Source organism: Canis lupus, chromosome 31, assembly GCF_003254725.2.
Source record: "Canis lupus dingo isolate Sandy chromosome 31, ASM325472v2, whole genome shotgun sequence".
NCBI classification, from domain to species: domain Eukaryota; kingdom Metazoa; phylum Chordata; class Mammalia; order Carnivora; family Canidae; genus Canis; species Canis lupus.
In genome coordinates, this window is record NC_064273.1 from 33371113 (window position 1) to 33388963 (window position 17851).

General features: G+C 42.6%; 2 long non-coding RNA genes across 2 annotated transcripts; one reads left to right on the forward strand and one right to left on the reverse strand.

The window, feature by feature from the left end:
• Positions 1–284: 284 nt before the first annotated feature.
• LOC118353019 (uncharacterized) lies at positions 285–10167 on the reverse strand. The gene is made up of 3 exons (XR_004811119.2): positions 9338–10167; positions 8591–8783; positions 285–682 (listed from the first exon to the last, which is right to left on the reverse strand). It is a non-coding gene; the product is annotated as an uncharacterized LOC118353019 (long non-coding RNA).
• Positions 7436–14735, forward strand: LOC125754153 (uncharacterized). Its single transcript, XR_007407655.1, has 2 exons — positions 7436–7592; positions 14350–14735. It is a non-coding gene; the product is annotated as an uncharacterized LOC125754153 (long non-coding RNA).
• The last annotated feature ends 3116 nt before the right edge of the window (positions 14736–17851 follow it).

Genomic DNA, 17851 nt, shown 5'->3' on the forward strand with positions numbered 1-17851 from the left:
CCTTTATATGATGACTCTATTTGGTGAATTCAGCCCGTCCCTGGCAAATTTTAAAATAAACTAAAAGAAGGACCTATATCCAAAGCCTCCTAAAGGTGTTTCACTGTTATTTCCACAAAAGCAGTAGGATTCCAAGGATAGAGACTTGGGCCTAATATTATTCTTTTAAATCACTTCTGTTGTATTTTCCCAACTTCCAAATTAATGCATGCTCTTTCTACAAAAACTTAAAAAGAAAAAACAGCATACCACTCAACACAAGAGATAACAATTCTTAACACGTTTGTATTATTTCCCTGCAGTCTATGTCTATGAAGATACATTTTCTTTCTTTCTTACGAAGTTTGGATCACAACAGTACATGTACATCTGTGTTCCTGTTACTCTGTTCTTGGAAAGATTCCCAAGGGTTAAATTACTTGGTCAAAGAGTAGTAACTGTTTGAGGGATCTTCATAAATTCATACACATCTTTTGAGAAAGTCTTTGCTGATACATAACACCACCAGGAGTGAAAGAGAACACTTATCTCCCAGGATCCCCACATGCACAGAATGTGATCATCACTTCAAAAATCCCTAAATTTCACTTCTTTTATTATTCCTGAAGCTGAATTTTTTTTCATCTCCCGTTGGCCATGTGTGTTTCTCATTTTGCACATTGTTTGTCAGGAATGCTTTGAGCTGCAAGTAAGAGAAAAATTGGACTTACAAGGATGGAAACAAATAGAGTTTTTTCCTAAGTCTGTAGGAATTGGCTTTCAAGTGTTGGTTTGGAAGCACAATAGCATCAAGGACAATATTTCTGCTAATCTCAGAGCCTTGCACTCATAGTGGCAAGATGGTTCCCCAGACCAATGAGAAAGGAAGAAAAATGAGGCAGCAATATCTCTCCCTCTCTCCCTTCCTTCCAAAAACTCTCGCCATGAAGATGTCTGCTTATGTCTCATTGAAGGGGACTATGACACATGACCACCTGAACCACCAAAGGAGCTAGAAAAGACAGCCTCTATAATGGAAGTGAGCAAGAATGAAGGAGGCTTGCAAATAGATTTTGGGTTGGCCAACAGGCATGATCTTGTCTTCTGTGCATTTTCACCAGAAGCTTCTTCCTTATGACATGTAACATACCAACCAGCCTTTCTGGTACACCTTTGAAGAAGCATAAATTATCATTAAATAAATAAAAGCATTGATAATCACTTTGGCCCATGTTCCATAGTCTGACTGTGTGATAATCAGCTGGATCACAAACCCATATCTGCATTTTCAAGGCAGACTCCATATGACTCTGTAACTCATCGGAAGCTATGGTTTCTGATTCAAATATCTAAATGCATTTGCCGTGGTTTTCTGATGAAAGACACCTCTTATGAGATGGCAGTTGAATTCACTGTTCTCATGACCATATCCAGTGGGAAGAGGAGAAAGGGAACAGGTGAAAGGCAAAAAGAACAATTTCTTGTGATCAGGAGGGAGCTACTTCTCTGTGCCCTAAGCTTTACCCACAGCTTCTTCAATAGCAAGAAAGCCTAGGTAAGTGACTTTTCTTTAGCTCAGGCATTGTGGCCCCAGGCCATGAAAGTTCTGTTGAAAAGAAAGGTGAAAACACAATATCGAGTGGGCAGCTGGCCTTAACGCCCATACAACTGCTGCAAACACATACAACTATACCTACCACCAAAATCTTTCTTATTTATAAATTGAATTTTTAGGGGATGCCTCAGTGGCCTAGTGGTTGACTGTCTGTCTTCCTTTTAGGGCACAATCCTGGGGCCCTCGGATTGAGTCCTGCATCGGCCTCCTCGCAGGGAACCTGCTTCTCCCTCTGCCTGTGTCTCTGCCTCTCTCTTGTCTCTCATGAATAAGGAATTAAAATATTTTTAAAGATGAATTTGTAATCTATGCTTTCAAATTATTTTAATGCAAAGGGTAACATGAATACAAACTTTTAGATACTAACTTATCACCTATACACCATCACCTTCCTAAGGAGCCAGCTGGAGGGTATTTGATGGGCACCCATCACTAATTGAGTAGTCACCCAAAGCAGTAGGAGCTGAGAATCATAAAACAGAGACGCATTTCAGAGAATTCTAAAATGCTAGAACTGAAAAATGGTCCTAGGGATACCCCAACCAACTTTTTAATTTTAAAGACTAAAATGCCAAAGCCTAAAGAGCTTTTAAGGTCCCCAGACCTCTCCTTCCAATTTCCATTGTTATGTTACATTAAACAATGCAATTTGCTTATGTTCTTTCTTCCTATGTTGGGCTAGACTTGTCCTAGAAATAAATAAATATTAAAAAAAATACTATGGGGCATTTATGTATGTGTTTAATGCTCAACCAACCTAAAGATCACAAAATAGGAAAAAATAAGATCAAAATAAAATATTCTTCCACTTTACCATCTACCTACACCCCCACTACCCAGGGTCAAACCCAAGGTCTTCAATGTCTACCTCTGCATACTTTTTCTCCATCTCTTTTTCTTTTTCTTTTTTTAGGTATGTTGGCATTTATATATATTTTTTAAATTTTTTTATGTTGGCACTTTAAAAAAAAGGTTTTATTTTAATTCTAGTTAGTTAACATACAGTGTTATATTAGCTTCAGGCGTACAAAATATAATGATTCAACACCTCCATACATCATCCACCAGCTCTTAATGTAAAGCTCTTTCTACCCCCATGGTGGTGCTTGTCATGTGCAAGGAGAATGAAAAAGAATTTATAGAAACTTTGACTTCCAGTCATCACTTCTCAATATTCCCTGCACACTCACACGGTCAACCAAAAGCATGTGTACCGACAGTTCACACTCTCCCACACCCCTCCCCAGGGTCCTCAAAATTATTTAGAAGAGGCTGGATTGAAAGCTGTTTATGATTTTGGTTTTTGTTTCTAGATCCATTTTAAAGAAGGCAGCTTGAGGGAACAATTGGCTAAACTTCTCACCTGAATTAAAAGTTGAGAAATGCGATGAGTGGCCTCAAGGAGCCATTCAAGTACAGACATACCAAAAAATATTCAAGCACAGCCTCATTCTCAGGAGGAGGGAAAAGGCCACAGAGATATTTAGCCCAAGAAATCCTGAGTTGATCTAACTTATATATTTCAGACAGAGAAATAACTTTACTCCCACAACCATGCTTCATGAATTTGCGATGCAGATTATAAATGATGCAAGGAGAGAACAGATTCCTATTTCCTAGTGTTAACTTTTCAAAAAGGACATGATCACCTAAGGGTTCCAAAGGAGATTCCCTATCTCCACATTAATATCTGTTGTACTGTTGTTTCTGAAGTTGTAAGATGTTTAAAGTCATTACTATTCATCATCATCATTGGTTAAAGTCATTACTATTCATCCTCATCACCGTCACCATCATGATCATCATTATGGTCATCATAGTAAAGCAACATTTCTTGAGTAACTGCTTTTCTTTAAGGCAAACTTAATCTTGCTGGAGCAAAGTCTTCCTGGGCTGAGATTGTTGGGCTTGATGCCATGAATTTTCTCCTGGCTGAACTTGTAGGTAGGTCACTCAGCTGATGCACATGTTCTACCTTCGCTAAACAGGGGCCTTGATTGCTCAGTTTAAGTGTGCACGTCTTTTTCGCTTTTACGGAAGGAGTGATGTGTTTTCTACGGCATTTTCTATGTCATTCATTGAACTGGCCACTGTAGATTACTACCCCACACACTCCTGACAATGTATATCCCATGGATTGGCCAAAAGGACCATAAGCAAATTCATTCAAGAAGAACTAAGGAATTCTCTGATGGCACCAGTCACACACCAGAGTTGTCGATTTCAACAGTGATTCGAGTGTATAAGTAACTGTAGCTATAGCAAATCACATAGTACTTTATAAGTCACACATCAATCAAAGGGATGACTTCTCTATATTTGGTAGCTACCCACATGGTTGTATTCACACCCAACCTGAATAGGACTGACTGTATAACCAAGACGCTACTGTAGAAGTGACTGTGTGCCTTTCAAGTCTAGATCACAAGACTTGGCAGATTCTATCCTGCTGTCTTGTGTCACTCTGGCAGAAGGCTGCTGTGTCATGAGGACATCTCATCAGGACTAGGAAGAGGTTTGTGAAGACTAGAATTGCCAATAATCAGCACAGACTTACAGACCACAGGGTAAGCTGCTTTTGAAGCTGACCCTCCAATTTCTATCTCTCAGGGGACAGCAGTCTTGGCCAACATGACTGAAATCTCATGAGACCCTGAACCAGAACTTCCCAGCTAAGCCACTTCTGAATTCCCAACCTGCAGCAACTTTTGGATAATAAATATTTATAGTTTTAAGCCTTAAAATTTGAGATCATTTGTTATTCATCAATAGGTAATCCAGAGCAGCCTGGTGGCTCAGCGGTTTAGCGCCGCCTTCAGCCCAGGGTATGATCCTGGAGACCCGGGATCCAGTCCCACATCAGGCTCCCTGCATGGAGCCTGCTTCTCCCTCTGCCTGTGCCTCTCTCCCTCTCTCTCTGTGGATCTCTCATTAATAAATAAAAATATTTTTTTAAATTTTTTAAAAATAGGTAATCCATCTTAGTGCATGAACACAGGTAAGATGTATCCTCTACATCCATGTCACTAAATTGGAAAGAACATTCAGAGGTGGAAAATTTGAATCCTGTTAGGCAAAAAGACAAAACAGGCCTTGTGGAAGAATGGAATTGACGTTTCATGGGAATCTCACTTATGACTTTGCTTGGTTTAGTCCACCTCTGACACACATAAACAGCAGATGAGCAAATGGGGCCTCCAGTGGCCACGTGCTAGTGCAAAAGTCCACAAAGGTGGTGAATGGCAGAGCTCAGATTCAAACCCAATTCTGTCTGCCTTCAAATCCATGCTTTTTCCCTGTTTGAAGACAAAACCTTCTTCCAACATCAATGAAACCTAAGGTGTCCATTGTTTTATTCCCTCTTCTCATTCCAGAGAAGGTTTACATTACACATCTTTTGTCAGAAATGTGTTCTGTGCCATATGAAGTGGGCCATCGCATTCACATTACAAAGCACATTATCTCCAATATGATCTATTGAGTGTACATTTCAATTTGCTTCTATACTGTGCCTCCTTTGGGGGCACCCTGTATCTTTTGGGCAAGGATAAGACAAAACCAACAAAGAAACATGAATTACTAATGGGGGATAATTCCTACTATCATCTCAGATGTATCAGCTAATAGAAAATTGATCTGAGCTACAAAAGGCTGTAGCCTAGAAGACATCAGACCATCGAGGGCAGGTCCCAGGGTCTAGAATTGGGAGAAGGGTTTTCTCACATATGGCAACAATGCCAGTGTATGACAATTCTTTACCTTTGTTTCACCCTCAGTTTTAATATCTGTGGAATGGCAACAATGTGTTCACTGGATATTGCCTAAGACCTACTCATGCATTCTGTGTTATATGAGCACAGATAACCGCCCCCCCCCCACACACACACACACTCATACACACATGGCAGGGCTTGGACAGGAAGCAAAAGAAAGAAAAGACCATGTCATTGATATTTGTTATTTATCTTTCAAGCACTCATTGCTGCCTCTTTGAGTAGTAATTCCTAATTTGTCTATTGCAAATCTACCCTTCTTCCACTAGTAGTCCATGGATCCTGGGTGAGACTGCACTCTCAGTTCTAGGAGTAGAGGATATAGTCCAGGCTTGGCCAATCAAAGCATCACAATCCTACATCCTTAATCCTAAAGTAAGGGAGAGGCACATGACCTAAAGTAATCTAGCTAGAAGGAATGTCAGAACATCAGTAGGAGCTTCTCCTTTCCAACGGAATAAGTCTAGAAGACTGTTGGCTTAGCTGGAGTTGCCTAAGGCACCTTGCCACCACTGACAAAGGTGGGGAAAAGAACAGAGAGAGAGAGACTAGGTCCTGGTGATTTACTGGAGTCTCTAGGCCAGTGGTTCTAAGTAGTAATTCTCTTCTACATGGTATTTTGGTTTGGGTTTCTGCGCAAAACAGATTATGAGGTAAGATTCCTCATACAAGTAATTTATTTGGGAAGTGATCCCAAGAAAGACCAATGAGGAAGTGGGATAGAGAGATAAGAAGGAAAGGAAGCCAACAAAGGTTATTGCAATAAGCAGAAAAAAGGCCCCCCAAAGATGCCTGAATCCTGGAATCTGTGAGTACTTTGGGTTTACAAGGTAAAAGGGAATGAAAGTCTGCAGATGGAATTGTTTGTCAACCAGATGACCCTCAGATAAGGAGAGTATCCTGCATTATCCTGTTTGGTCCAATGTAATCCCAAGGGTTTTTAAAAAGACAAGAGGGAGACAGAAGAGAGAACCAAAGAGATGACGACATGGGAAAAACTCAGCCTTTTCAGACAGACTTTGAGAGCCCATTGTTATTGGCTTTGAAGGTGGAGCAAGGAGTCACAAGCCAACAAATGTGAACAGTCTCTGGAAGATGGAAAAGGCAAGGAAATGGATCCTTACTTAGAGCCTCCAGAATGGAATGCACCCTGCTGGCACCTTGATCTTTAGCCCATTTGACTTCCAAAGTCCAAAACTGTAAGGAAATGGATATATGTTGTTTTAATCACTAAGGCATGGTGATTCTTTACTGCAGCCATAGCAAACAAATACAAGGGCATTCCAAGTTGACTACCATGTAGACAGTAGGAGCTCAGTGCCCCTGGGGAGCACTGGGAGACAGTGCAGAGCATGCCTCCAGGTTGTCCCAAGTAAGGGTGAGGAGCTGGAGTATTCACCACCAATTTGCATCCACCAGGGCAAATGCTCTAGCATTCCCAGGTATCCCATGTATGCTTTGTCACCTGACCACCACCCCACAGGCAGAGAGTCTCAGGCATTCACAACAAGCAGCCTTTTGTGTGCAGATGTGATGTCTAAGGGCACCAACAACAACTGCAATAAGCAGTTTCTGGAGAGAAATGGTGTGTGTGTGTGTGTGTGTGTGTGTGTGTGTGTGTAGAAGTGGATTTTAGTTGTCATAATCATCGGGGATTCCTATTCCTATTTCCTGGTTGTAGTCAGGCTTGGGATGATCCTGCACAACCAACATGGTGGAAGTGCCCCCACCCCACCCCCTTAAGAAATACTGGCTGAGACCAAAGCACTTCTAGTCCTGGACTGTTTGCTCAGACTCACTTATGTACTTCCTTCCTTCTGGAGCTAGCCTGAAAGGAGTTAGTCCAGTGACCCTCAAGTGATACACAATATAGATGACAGAGACATATAGAAAGGTCTAGATATTGCTTTTGGTAAAAATGTCCAACAATAACTTTCTGAAGAAACAAAAAATAATTCACAACAGCCAGGACCAAATTTCCATTCATTCTTCACACTTTTCTGCGCGGTGTTGAAAGGAGCATAAAATCAGCCCAACCCAGTTAGAACATTCTGTCATGAAGTCACAGAGACACATTCCAAGAGGCAGGAAAAGGTGATTGCAACGTGCTTTCTCCTCCCCAAAGGCGTATGTGCCACAAACATGTTGATGTTCAAAGATCGAAACAAGAGCCTGAACAACCTGCTTCCTAAAGTCTAACACCCCTGTCAACAAACAACACACAGGTAAGCAAGCAAGATTGAGAAAATGTGAAAAAGGAAGGAAGGAAATATGTCCTTTTCTTGTCTTTCTTTAAAATACCCTGTGGAGTTCTTTCACCAGATGAAATTTTGGTTGGCCTTCCTTTTGCATTCTGGAATGGAAAGCCACATCACTAGCACATGTTTCAGACATAGGTCACTCTGGAAGAGAGGGACAGAGAGAAAAAATCTGCAAGCGGAGGGACAGGCCCAGAGCGGCCCATACATTAGTTCTCTCAGACAAGCACACATGCCAGCCTGTCAGCCTACTTCCTGTATCCGTTTCCTGGGCACCCAGAACAAATGACCGTAAACTAGAGGGCTTAACACGATAGAAATGTACCCTCTTGTAGTTCTAGAGGCCAAAAGTCTGACATTATGGTGTCACAGAGGCTATACTCCCTCTGAAGACTCTGGGGAGGGTCCTTCCTGTTCCTTCCACCTTCTGGGGATTGCCAGAAGTTCCTTCATGTTCCTTCACTCCAATCCCTACCTCTGTCATCTCATGACATGCTCTAATGCATCTGTATCCATGTCCAAATGTCCCTTTTCCTATAAGGACGGCAGTTCTTGGATGAGGACCCACCCTAACCCAGGACAGCCTTATCTTAATATGATTACATCTGCAATGACTCACTTCCAAATAAGATCATTTTCACAGGAACTGGGGATTAGAGCTTCAGTTGGTGGACACGCTTCCATGCATAACACCTCCTCAAACCACACTGTAGAAACGACTCTTGGTCATGCATCTCAGACATAAGAAATATTCAGAATTCTATTTGAAATGTCAAATGACTGAGAAGTGGTGTAGGAATAGCAAAAGGTCCACCCTCAACATCATGTCCACACAACACTATATTGCCCTGGGTCTTGTGGCCTCGATGGGCACATGGCCATTCTTAGAAGAATGACCTCTACGGATGTACAACAGATTCAGGAAAAGAATACGCCTATAGTTGTGCTTTCATCAGGTTGTGCACCTGGGAGTGGGAGAAGCTCCTTTTGTCCAAGCCTAGGCAGTCTTCATCTGGCTGGGATGTCTTGGACATCTCTTCTACGCTTTCTGCCTCTGAGTGGACCATGAGCCCGCTGGCCCGAGAATACTTCCTTCCTTCCATGCTCAGCCCTGCAGGCTGGGCCATCAGCTGCATTCCAACTGGGTTTGGCAGGAAACTGATGGAAATATGAGGTTAACCATATTAAATCACCAATACTTAACCATTTTGTGCCTTCTAAGGTAATTTCATATCAACTTTGAGGCATTCCTGTTTTGTTGATTGGACCCCCATTGATATACTGATTGAGGCTGGCTACACAATAATCAACCTTGCTGAGAGATTAGCCAGCAAAACTGTAAGTCACTTCCAAGGCCAGAAGAAGCAGAAACCATCCATTTCCAGTTCAGCATATCATTATCTGGGTATATTGTTTCACCAGTAAAGGAAGTATCAGTCCAATTTATAAGAATTTCCAATAATGGTTTTTAGTCAGTAATGCCCACTAATAAAAATACAATAAATGTCTTGAGCTTGTGGAAAAGTGAACTGTTATGATTTTATTTTAAACACCAGGGTTTAACCTTTAAATTAATGTATCCATCTTCAAAGCTGTCTCTTCAAAAGACTGTGACCTTTCCCAGGTTAGCATGCAGGGATCAGAGTACCTCTCAAGAACCTAACATGGCTTTTCAGAGCCACTTTTTTTATTTATATAGTAGTTTCACTCACCTTGATAATTCACCTTATTCATCAAATGAATCAGTAACTGACTTCTGGTTTTCTTGAAAGATTGAGCTCATCCTTCCATGGCATGAGGGGCCACCACTTATTATATTCCAAACAAGGTCTGAAAAGTATCTAGACTTGCTTTAAGTTTCATATGAGTAAATGTATAAACTCACACAATAACGACTTAGAAGCGATTCATTTTTACTTCGAAATTTAAGTTCTAATAGACTGATTTGTTTTTAAAGCACCTGGATTTTATGGTCCCATCTATTTGTGGCAAAACCTCCCTATTTTTCCCAAAGGAATAGCAAATCTCATTCAGGTCAAGAAGCTTAAAAGCACAATGCTGATCTAGCCCAGCTTCAGAGGAACCAAAATCCACTTTTACCACAGAGGACTTTATGCTGCCTAAATGCTGCCTAATTTATGCCTAAATACTGCCTTAATGGCTTTCTAGTGACTGTTACAGAGACTGAAACACACATGGTTAGTGTCCCAGCTCTAGGTTGTCCTGTACCCAGAGTTCCTGCTGAATGGTGCAGGTGTATAATGATGAAGTGGCCTAGCAACCCTTTGGGATCCACTACCTTGTATTATTTTGCCTGGATATACCATAGGAGGTAGAGAGAAAGAGCCTATTTAAAGGGATGTGGAACAAGGACTGTCTCAAAAAAAGTAGAGGAGGTAAAGGGCTAGGTGTTGATGTAAAAGGAAGGTAAAAGGCAGAATAAGGACCTGATTCCACTGTTGGGTCCTGTAATGCAGGGAGCAGAGGGCTTTGGACAGCTTGGGGACCATTAGGTAGTACTCAGGCAAGGAAGCAAGGTAACTGTGGGTATTACAAGAGAAAGGAATTATAGGAATTAGAGCTTCTAGAATTCTGAGAGTTACTAAGGAAGCTAAAGTCTAGAAGTAGGAGGAGGATTAGTGTTGGAGACCCCAACCCATCAGCTTGGGAGCCAAGCACATCTAGTTGCCAAAATGAGACCACAAAGGTAGAGTTTGGGGACAGGAACACTCCTGATTCTTTGTAGCTGTCATCTCTGAAAGCATACAGCCAAGAGCCCCAAGAAGGCCACTGGTCAGGATTGGAAGAGTGGAGAAGGAAGGGAGGAGATGAGCTAAAGCCCCTATGACCTCCATGTCTATCCACTACCATATCTAGAGGACCCGAAGATCTTCAGAAAGTAACAGCCACCATGTTGCAGGCTTTCAAATATCACAAACTTCTCTTTTGGCTAACTCCAACTAAGAACCAGACAGGATCATTCAACTGTAGGTTTCAATGAGCCATTTTATAGAAACATATCATCATTAGAATGATTGGAGAGTAGATTCGTTAGATTATTGATCAGAAAGAGTCACTCTCCACTTTTATGAGAAGGATGAAGAATATTTCCCTAGCACTTGGCTTTATTTGTGTGCCTTGCTTTAGCCCGCAGAATGCGGCAAGAGATGGTGAGCCAGTTCTGTGCCTAGGTCTGAAGAGTCTTCATATGTTTCCACTCATCCTCTTTGCCTCTGTCATTGGCACAAGACTTCAGACCATTAGGCTGGACTGTTGGCCCCTAGGGAGGATGAGGGACACATTGAGCAGAGATGAACCACCCCCAGCGGAGCCAATCATAGATGGGCTAATCACTAGCTGAACCCCAGAGGTGTGGATAAACCTGGCCCAAATCATCAGACCAGCCTTGACAAACTCAGCCTGAGTTGGCTGACGGCAACCATCTCCTGGCTACATGAGTTAAATAAATGCTTATCATTGTATGCCACCAAGATCTTGTGATTGTGTCTTACACAGCTTTGCTTTGGCCACAAGAAATCAAAACTGAAATTGGCACCAGAAGTGGAGCGCTTTTCTACTAAAACCCCAAGATATGTTGAATTGCCTTGGGGAATCAATGGCAGGAAATTGAGAAACTTAAGGAAGCTGAGAAAATGGTGAGAAAGAGGCTGGGACAATGTTACAGAATAAGACATAGAAAATGTACCTAAAGAACATATGAATCTAGGCAGAGATCTCCAGGCAAAATACCAATAGTGTTTTTTAGCAACATATGATGAAAAGTACTTCAGGAAAGAGAAGGGCTCAGAAAAGAAATGGCCAGTCTGCAAGCAGAACTTGGAGGAAACACAAGACTTTAGAGCTTGATGAGTTAGAAAATAGAACTGTTTCTCCTTTCTAGCCTTTCCTATCAGCAAAATGTTTTCAAATTAGGATACAGTTGGGAGACAGTGATCAGTTCCAGAGCACTTCCGCCATGACCTGGCCTCAGAGTAGAGACCAAATCCAGCTTCTGGCCATAAGATCATTGGAAGAACTAATGTGGGGTGGAGTGTGTGGGCCGGAGTGTGCTCTTTCAGTTGAACATAAAGACTTTAAGGAACCATAAGGGTGAGATGTGAGAGCAGCCTGATATGCCTACAACAGCAGGGAGTCCAGTGAGAGAGGAATATTTCAAAATGAGGTACGAGTGTGGCTTTTGGTACATGGAGTGGACTGGAACCAAATATGTAAAAAACACACTTTTTTAGGGAACTGTATAGGCAAAATGCTGGCAGTCAGGGTTAAAAGATTTTGTTTAAAATACAAAATGCAAAATAAATAAATAAATAAAATAAAATAAAATAAAATAAAATAAAATAAAATAAAATAAAATACAAAATGCTGGGCTTCTATATTAGGGCCCCAGAGAAACAGAACCAATAGAGTCTCTTGATAGATGGATGGATAGATAGATAGATAGATAGATAGATAGATAGATAGATAATCTATAGATGATAATCCATACGTGATAGTTGATAGATGATAGATAGGGAGAGAGAGGGATTTATTTTGAGGAACTGGCTCACGGACTGTGGAAGCCAAGAGTCCAACACTATCACTGCCCTCACCATCTTCACCACCTTGAAAAATGGTAACTCTGATCTACCAGTTGCTCAGGTCAAAATCTTGTAGTGTCCTCATTCCTCCTTTTCTTTCACTTCTTGCATCCAATCCATCAGCAAATTCCCTTGACTCTTCCTTTAAAATGTCTCCAGAATCCAAAAATATATTTCATGGCTCTCCCCCTGGCTTCCAGCCACCATCATCCCTGAGCTCTGACTGTGGCATCCTGAGTGTCCTCCTGCCTCTCCTCTGACCGTCAGACACGCCAGTCTCCACACCATAGCCAGAGACTTCCAGAACAAGTGAGATCATACCATGATTCCCATATCCCCCAGAATAGAACTTACAGGGGATTTGAATTAAGCCCTACCAAAGGCCCGCTTGCTTGTCCCACTCTCACCATGTTGGCTTTTGTAGTAGGTGCAGCCAGAGCCCACTCCCGTCTCCTCAGCACTCACCTTCCCTCCACCTGGGATAGCCTTCCTGCTATAAGATCTTGTCACTCCCGGCTTGAGCACCTTCCCTGGTGCATGGGGCCCACACTCAGAGAAAGCCACTGTGCTGGAAAGCAGCTCCCATCTAATGATGGACCAGACTGGGAGGGTTGACACCCCACTTTCCTCCCCGCCAGGAGAACAACAGTGAGGCTTCTTAGACACACTCCCTGTGGTCCTGAGTAGCATCGCAGCACAGTGGTCCACAGTGAGAGCTCGCTCACTAGTTCCCCTGGCATGGGCTCCCTTCTCCTCCCTCCCTCACTTTGTCACTCCTTTGTCTGGGCTTCCTGGATCTCTTCCCAAGTAGTCAGCCTGCACTGGAATCCTTGTCTCAGAATCTGTTTCTGGGATTATCCAACCTTGTAAGCTTCCTTACTGTTCCTTAAGTGAGACAGGCCTACCTCAGGGCCCTTGCACTGACTTCACTCCAGCCTGATATTCTTCTTCCACACAGCTGCGTTGGCTCACTTCCACACTCAGGTGTCCACTCAAATGTTACCCAAAACAACTCTAACAAGCCCACCTTCCCATCTTTTCTTTCATTTTTCCTCTTAAGACTTTAATCCCCAAGTTTAATTGCTGTCAGTTTTCCCACTAATGCACAGCTCCATGAGAGTAGACATTACTCGCACTGTTCACTTCTGTACTGCAGCACGCCCAGCACAGACTGTGCCTGGCACAAAGTAGGTGCTCAGGAAACATCAGTCGAATTAGTATTGGTTTTTCCATTTAACAGAGAATGATAATAGCTAACAGTGCTTTCTATGGGTCAAGACTTATATACACTGACTATTAACTCTCTGGACATGTACTCTTACTATCCTACCTTCACAGTGGAAGAAACTGAGGCAGAGAAACTAAGGTGTCACTCAAGTAGTCTAGTTCTGGAGTCCACGGTCTATAGTACTTTCCTTTTCTCCTCAAATCCCAGAAATGCCTGTAATCTAACACGAGGCAAAAACCTGATCAGACCACGAACTCTACATTTTGTTCCATGTTTGGAATTTCACTTTGTTTCTCCCAACTATAAGAAAAAAATACATATTTATTGTGGGAAATTTGGAAGCTCAGGAAAAAATATAAAGAATTTTAAATCACCTAGGAACACTGTTCACATGTGGTTGTTTTTACTAGACTTTCTTCATGCAAATGTATGTCTCAAATACTTAACGCAAAATTGGTATCACGCAATGTAGACATTTTGCCTTACTTTTTACAATTTTAAAATTATATTGTGAACATTTATTGTGCTAATATCCTTTGAAAACATGGCCTGTAATGTCTGCATAATATTCCGTTGGAAAACTGCCTTAATTTATTTAGAAATGCTCTTACTCTCAAACATCTAGCTTGTCTCAAAATTTTTTGGAGTACATGTGATGTGCATAAATCTCATCACTGGAAATATCCTTAGGACCTTTTCCTATGGGCAGAACGGCTGGGTCAGAGAGCATTCATGTGGCTAATAAAGCGTGTGATTCATGCTTCCAAACGCTGCTCCCAAAAGGTTTAGCTAATATTTACTCCCACCAGGGTAGATAAAGCCCCAGAACTCCACTGCTAGAGGTTTCTTGGCTCAATCGTGCTGCCCTCCCAATGCACTCAAAATCCTGATTTTACAGATGAGGAAAGAAGGCCCAGATCAGCTGGATGTCTTGCCCAAGATTAGCGACAACAAAAAATGACAGCTCCTCAGAAATAGAAGAAGACAGATCAAGAGCCAGGTGACACCCACCTGGCAGAGATACTCCAGCCTGGGATGTCACCTCCCCACCTCCCAGCTCCCGGCCACCCACAGACTCTCTTGCAAAGCAACACAACATACTGCATCTTCAGTGATTCCAGAAACTACACCTCTTGGAAACTGCCAGAACATTTCCAAATCATGGTCAAATTATGATTTCTCTCAACCACACAGTCACCAAATGACCCATGTGATGAGGAATTTGCTATTCACTGCAGACAAGATCCAACACCAATAAAATGTTCTGGCCTGAAGCTGTTCAAAGGAAGGCCTCTGTTTTTAAATCTAAAATAAAAATAATAATAAATTTGACAGCTGTCAGCAAGTCATAGGTAAACCAAAAATACAGGTCTTTGTCTCTGGTCTTCCTCTAAAACAAGACAAGATTTCTGTTGTCTGCAATGATTTGGGTCACATCAGTAGGAACGTAACTAGCTTTAGATCTGAGTTAAAGCTGTCACTCGTATTTATGTCACCATTCCGAAGCCAGGGCTGCAGAGTAAAATATTCCCCACTTGTCCTTTTAGAACTTGGAGTTTCTGGTTTCATTTTCCAAAGACTTATCAAAAACGACCATTAAAAAAATAGCAACTTAGCCCATGATTCATTAATTGTATTTTCTCCATCCACTTTGAAAAAAGATAGATATAATACAGATTTTATAATGTAAGGTTCCATCCTTTTTTAATTTAATTTAACTTTTTTAGGATTTTATTCATTCATTCATGAGAGACACAGAGAGAAGGTAGAGACACAAGCAGGCTCCTTGCAGGGATCCTGACGTAGGACTCGATCCCAGAACTCTGGAATCACGCCCTGGGTCAAAGGCAGAGACACTCAGCTGCCGAGCCACCTAGGCAGCCCTTAATTTGATTTATAATACAGATTTTATAATGTAAGATTCATTCTTTTTTAATTTGATTTTAATCTCAATAAGGGCACCAATTGTTTTGTCTTGTGAAAAAAAATTAAAAGATAAAATAAATAAATAAATAAAATTTTAAAAGAGCACCAAAATTCCATAAGCAAACACATGGTCTTGAAGAGCCTGGAGAGGTCTCTAGAATTCATCTTTTCTTAGGTATATTAGATCTTTTATTTTTAATCATGTGTATAAAATTAATTTTTAATCTTGTGTTTTTAAATTTTATATAATTTTTCAGTTCAAATGAAAGTTGATCTCCATTGCAAACACCCTAGATGAGCCCAATGTCCTGTTCACATGTTATCCTCAATACACCCACCCCACCTGGTGTCCAACACCTGGTTGATCCTCTTTACCCATTTCTCCAGCAAAAGAAAACCTCCCCCGGATGTGAAGTGGTTTACTCTGGTTTTATATAATGAGACTGACAGAGGCAGCCCTGAGACCCCCTTTCTGAGTCTAAACCCCCTGCTGGTCTCCCCACCCAGAGGAAGAGGCTGGCTAATTACCCACCAGCCAGGCCTCATTCCAGTTGCCTGCAGGTCTGTTATGTCACCTCCAAGTGCCAGTTAGGACAGTATTGAGAATATCCTTAACTTTAATGCAGTTTCAGACCTGTGGGGTTTGGTCATGAACTTCTATCAGTAAAATATTTCTTAACCCACACTCTCAATACTTTTCAAAATACTCACTTGTAAATGATATACAACTGTTCTCATAACTGTATGTGCAAAATAAAAATGTTGAAGCTTGAGATTTAAAATAAGTATGAACAGAACTCTTAATTTTTTCTTTGAACACCCCAGGGGGTCAGCTCACATAGCAGGTACATCTGTACACACACACACACACACACACACACACACACACCTGCACTGGGGTGAACACATGCTTTTAAGAACCTTCCATGGGACAACTGGGTGGCTCAGCGGTTGACGTCTGCCTTTGGCTCAGGGTGTGATCCCGGGGATCCCAGTCCCACATCAGGCTCCCTGCAGGGAAACTGCTTCTCCCTCTGCCTGTGTCTCTGCCTCTCCCTCTGTCTCTCGTAAATAAATAAACAAAATCTTTAAAAAAGAAAAAAAAAAGGAACCTTCCAATCCCGTCTATTCTGACTCCAGCCCATAGAATCTAAACTGTACCTGAGCCATGGAGGGGCCAGGATGCCAAGATTTCATGCAGGGGTGAGCTCTTTCAACTTTAAACGGATCCTGCCATAGACAGAATGCTGAAAAAAAAAGAAAAAGAAAAAAAAGCAAGGAAAGAGTGTTTCCCTCACAGTCCTGCTCTTGTGTTTTTATATCACCAAAGCGTATCATATCCAACGCATTTATAAAGAATGCAATGTATAGGATTTATTTTTTGGTTGCGGGTACAGGATGGTTCCCCCTCTCAATTTCCCTAGATCCAAGTTATTGCGAGAGGAACGTGTCTATTTATTCACAAGAAAAATGCCTGCATCAGTAAGCGAGACCATCCATCGCAGCCACTTTACAGAAAACGGGTAAGGGTGGGGATTGTGCAGAAACTCGACGTTGCACCTGGCCGGTTTCCAGACGCCGCTCCCCGACCGGCCGAGGTCGTTCCCGTGTTGGCCAGGCGGTGGCGCTCGAGGCAAGTGGTGCCGCTCCCGGGTCCCGCACGCCGCATCTCCAAGCAGGTGGCTCGGAGAGGGGACTTGACACAGGTTCCGGAACACCGTGCTGGGGACGAAGCTTCTGGAAGCCGCCAGGTGAGTCTGCGCCGCGGAGGAGACTGGGCCCGGCACACAGAAGCGGCCGACAGGCGGGGGGCGCCGCCGGGAGCCGCCCGGCCTCGGGATGCGCGGGCGCCCGGGATAGAGACCCGCGGCAGGTGCAGCGCCGGCTGGGCGGGAGGGGAGGCAGGTGCCCGGGGGCCCGGGGGGGGGGGGGGGGCGGGCCAGGGTCCGGCCCAGTGCAGGCTGAGGCCCGCTCCCCGAAAACCCGAACCCCAGCCTCATTTAGATTCAACCTTTCAGCCTGAACCCCGCAGGTCCTTTCAGATTTAAAAATTGATTTTTTGAAGATTGAAAAGCAGCCTTTTCGAGTCCCACTAGTTCTCCTTCCATATGCAAACGAATCCAAGGTGAACGGTTTTTCCTGGTGTCCTATTACTGCACAAAATTACGGTTGGCTTTTCTTTTCTTTTTTTTTTTTTTCCCCCAAGGGACCAAAATGTTTTATTGAATACACTCAGCCTCCTCATACATCCTTTTTTAAAAAATAATAAATTTAATTTTTATTGGTGTTCAATTTGCCAACATACAGAATAACACCCAGTGCTCATCCCGTCAAGTGCCCCCCTCAGTGCCCGCCACCCAGTCACCCCCACCCCCCGCCCTCCTCCCCTTCCACCACCCCTAGTTCGTTTCCCAGAGTTAGGAGTCTTCCATGTTCTGTCTCCCTTTCTGATATTTCCTACCAATTTCTTCTTC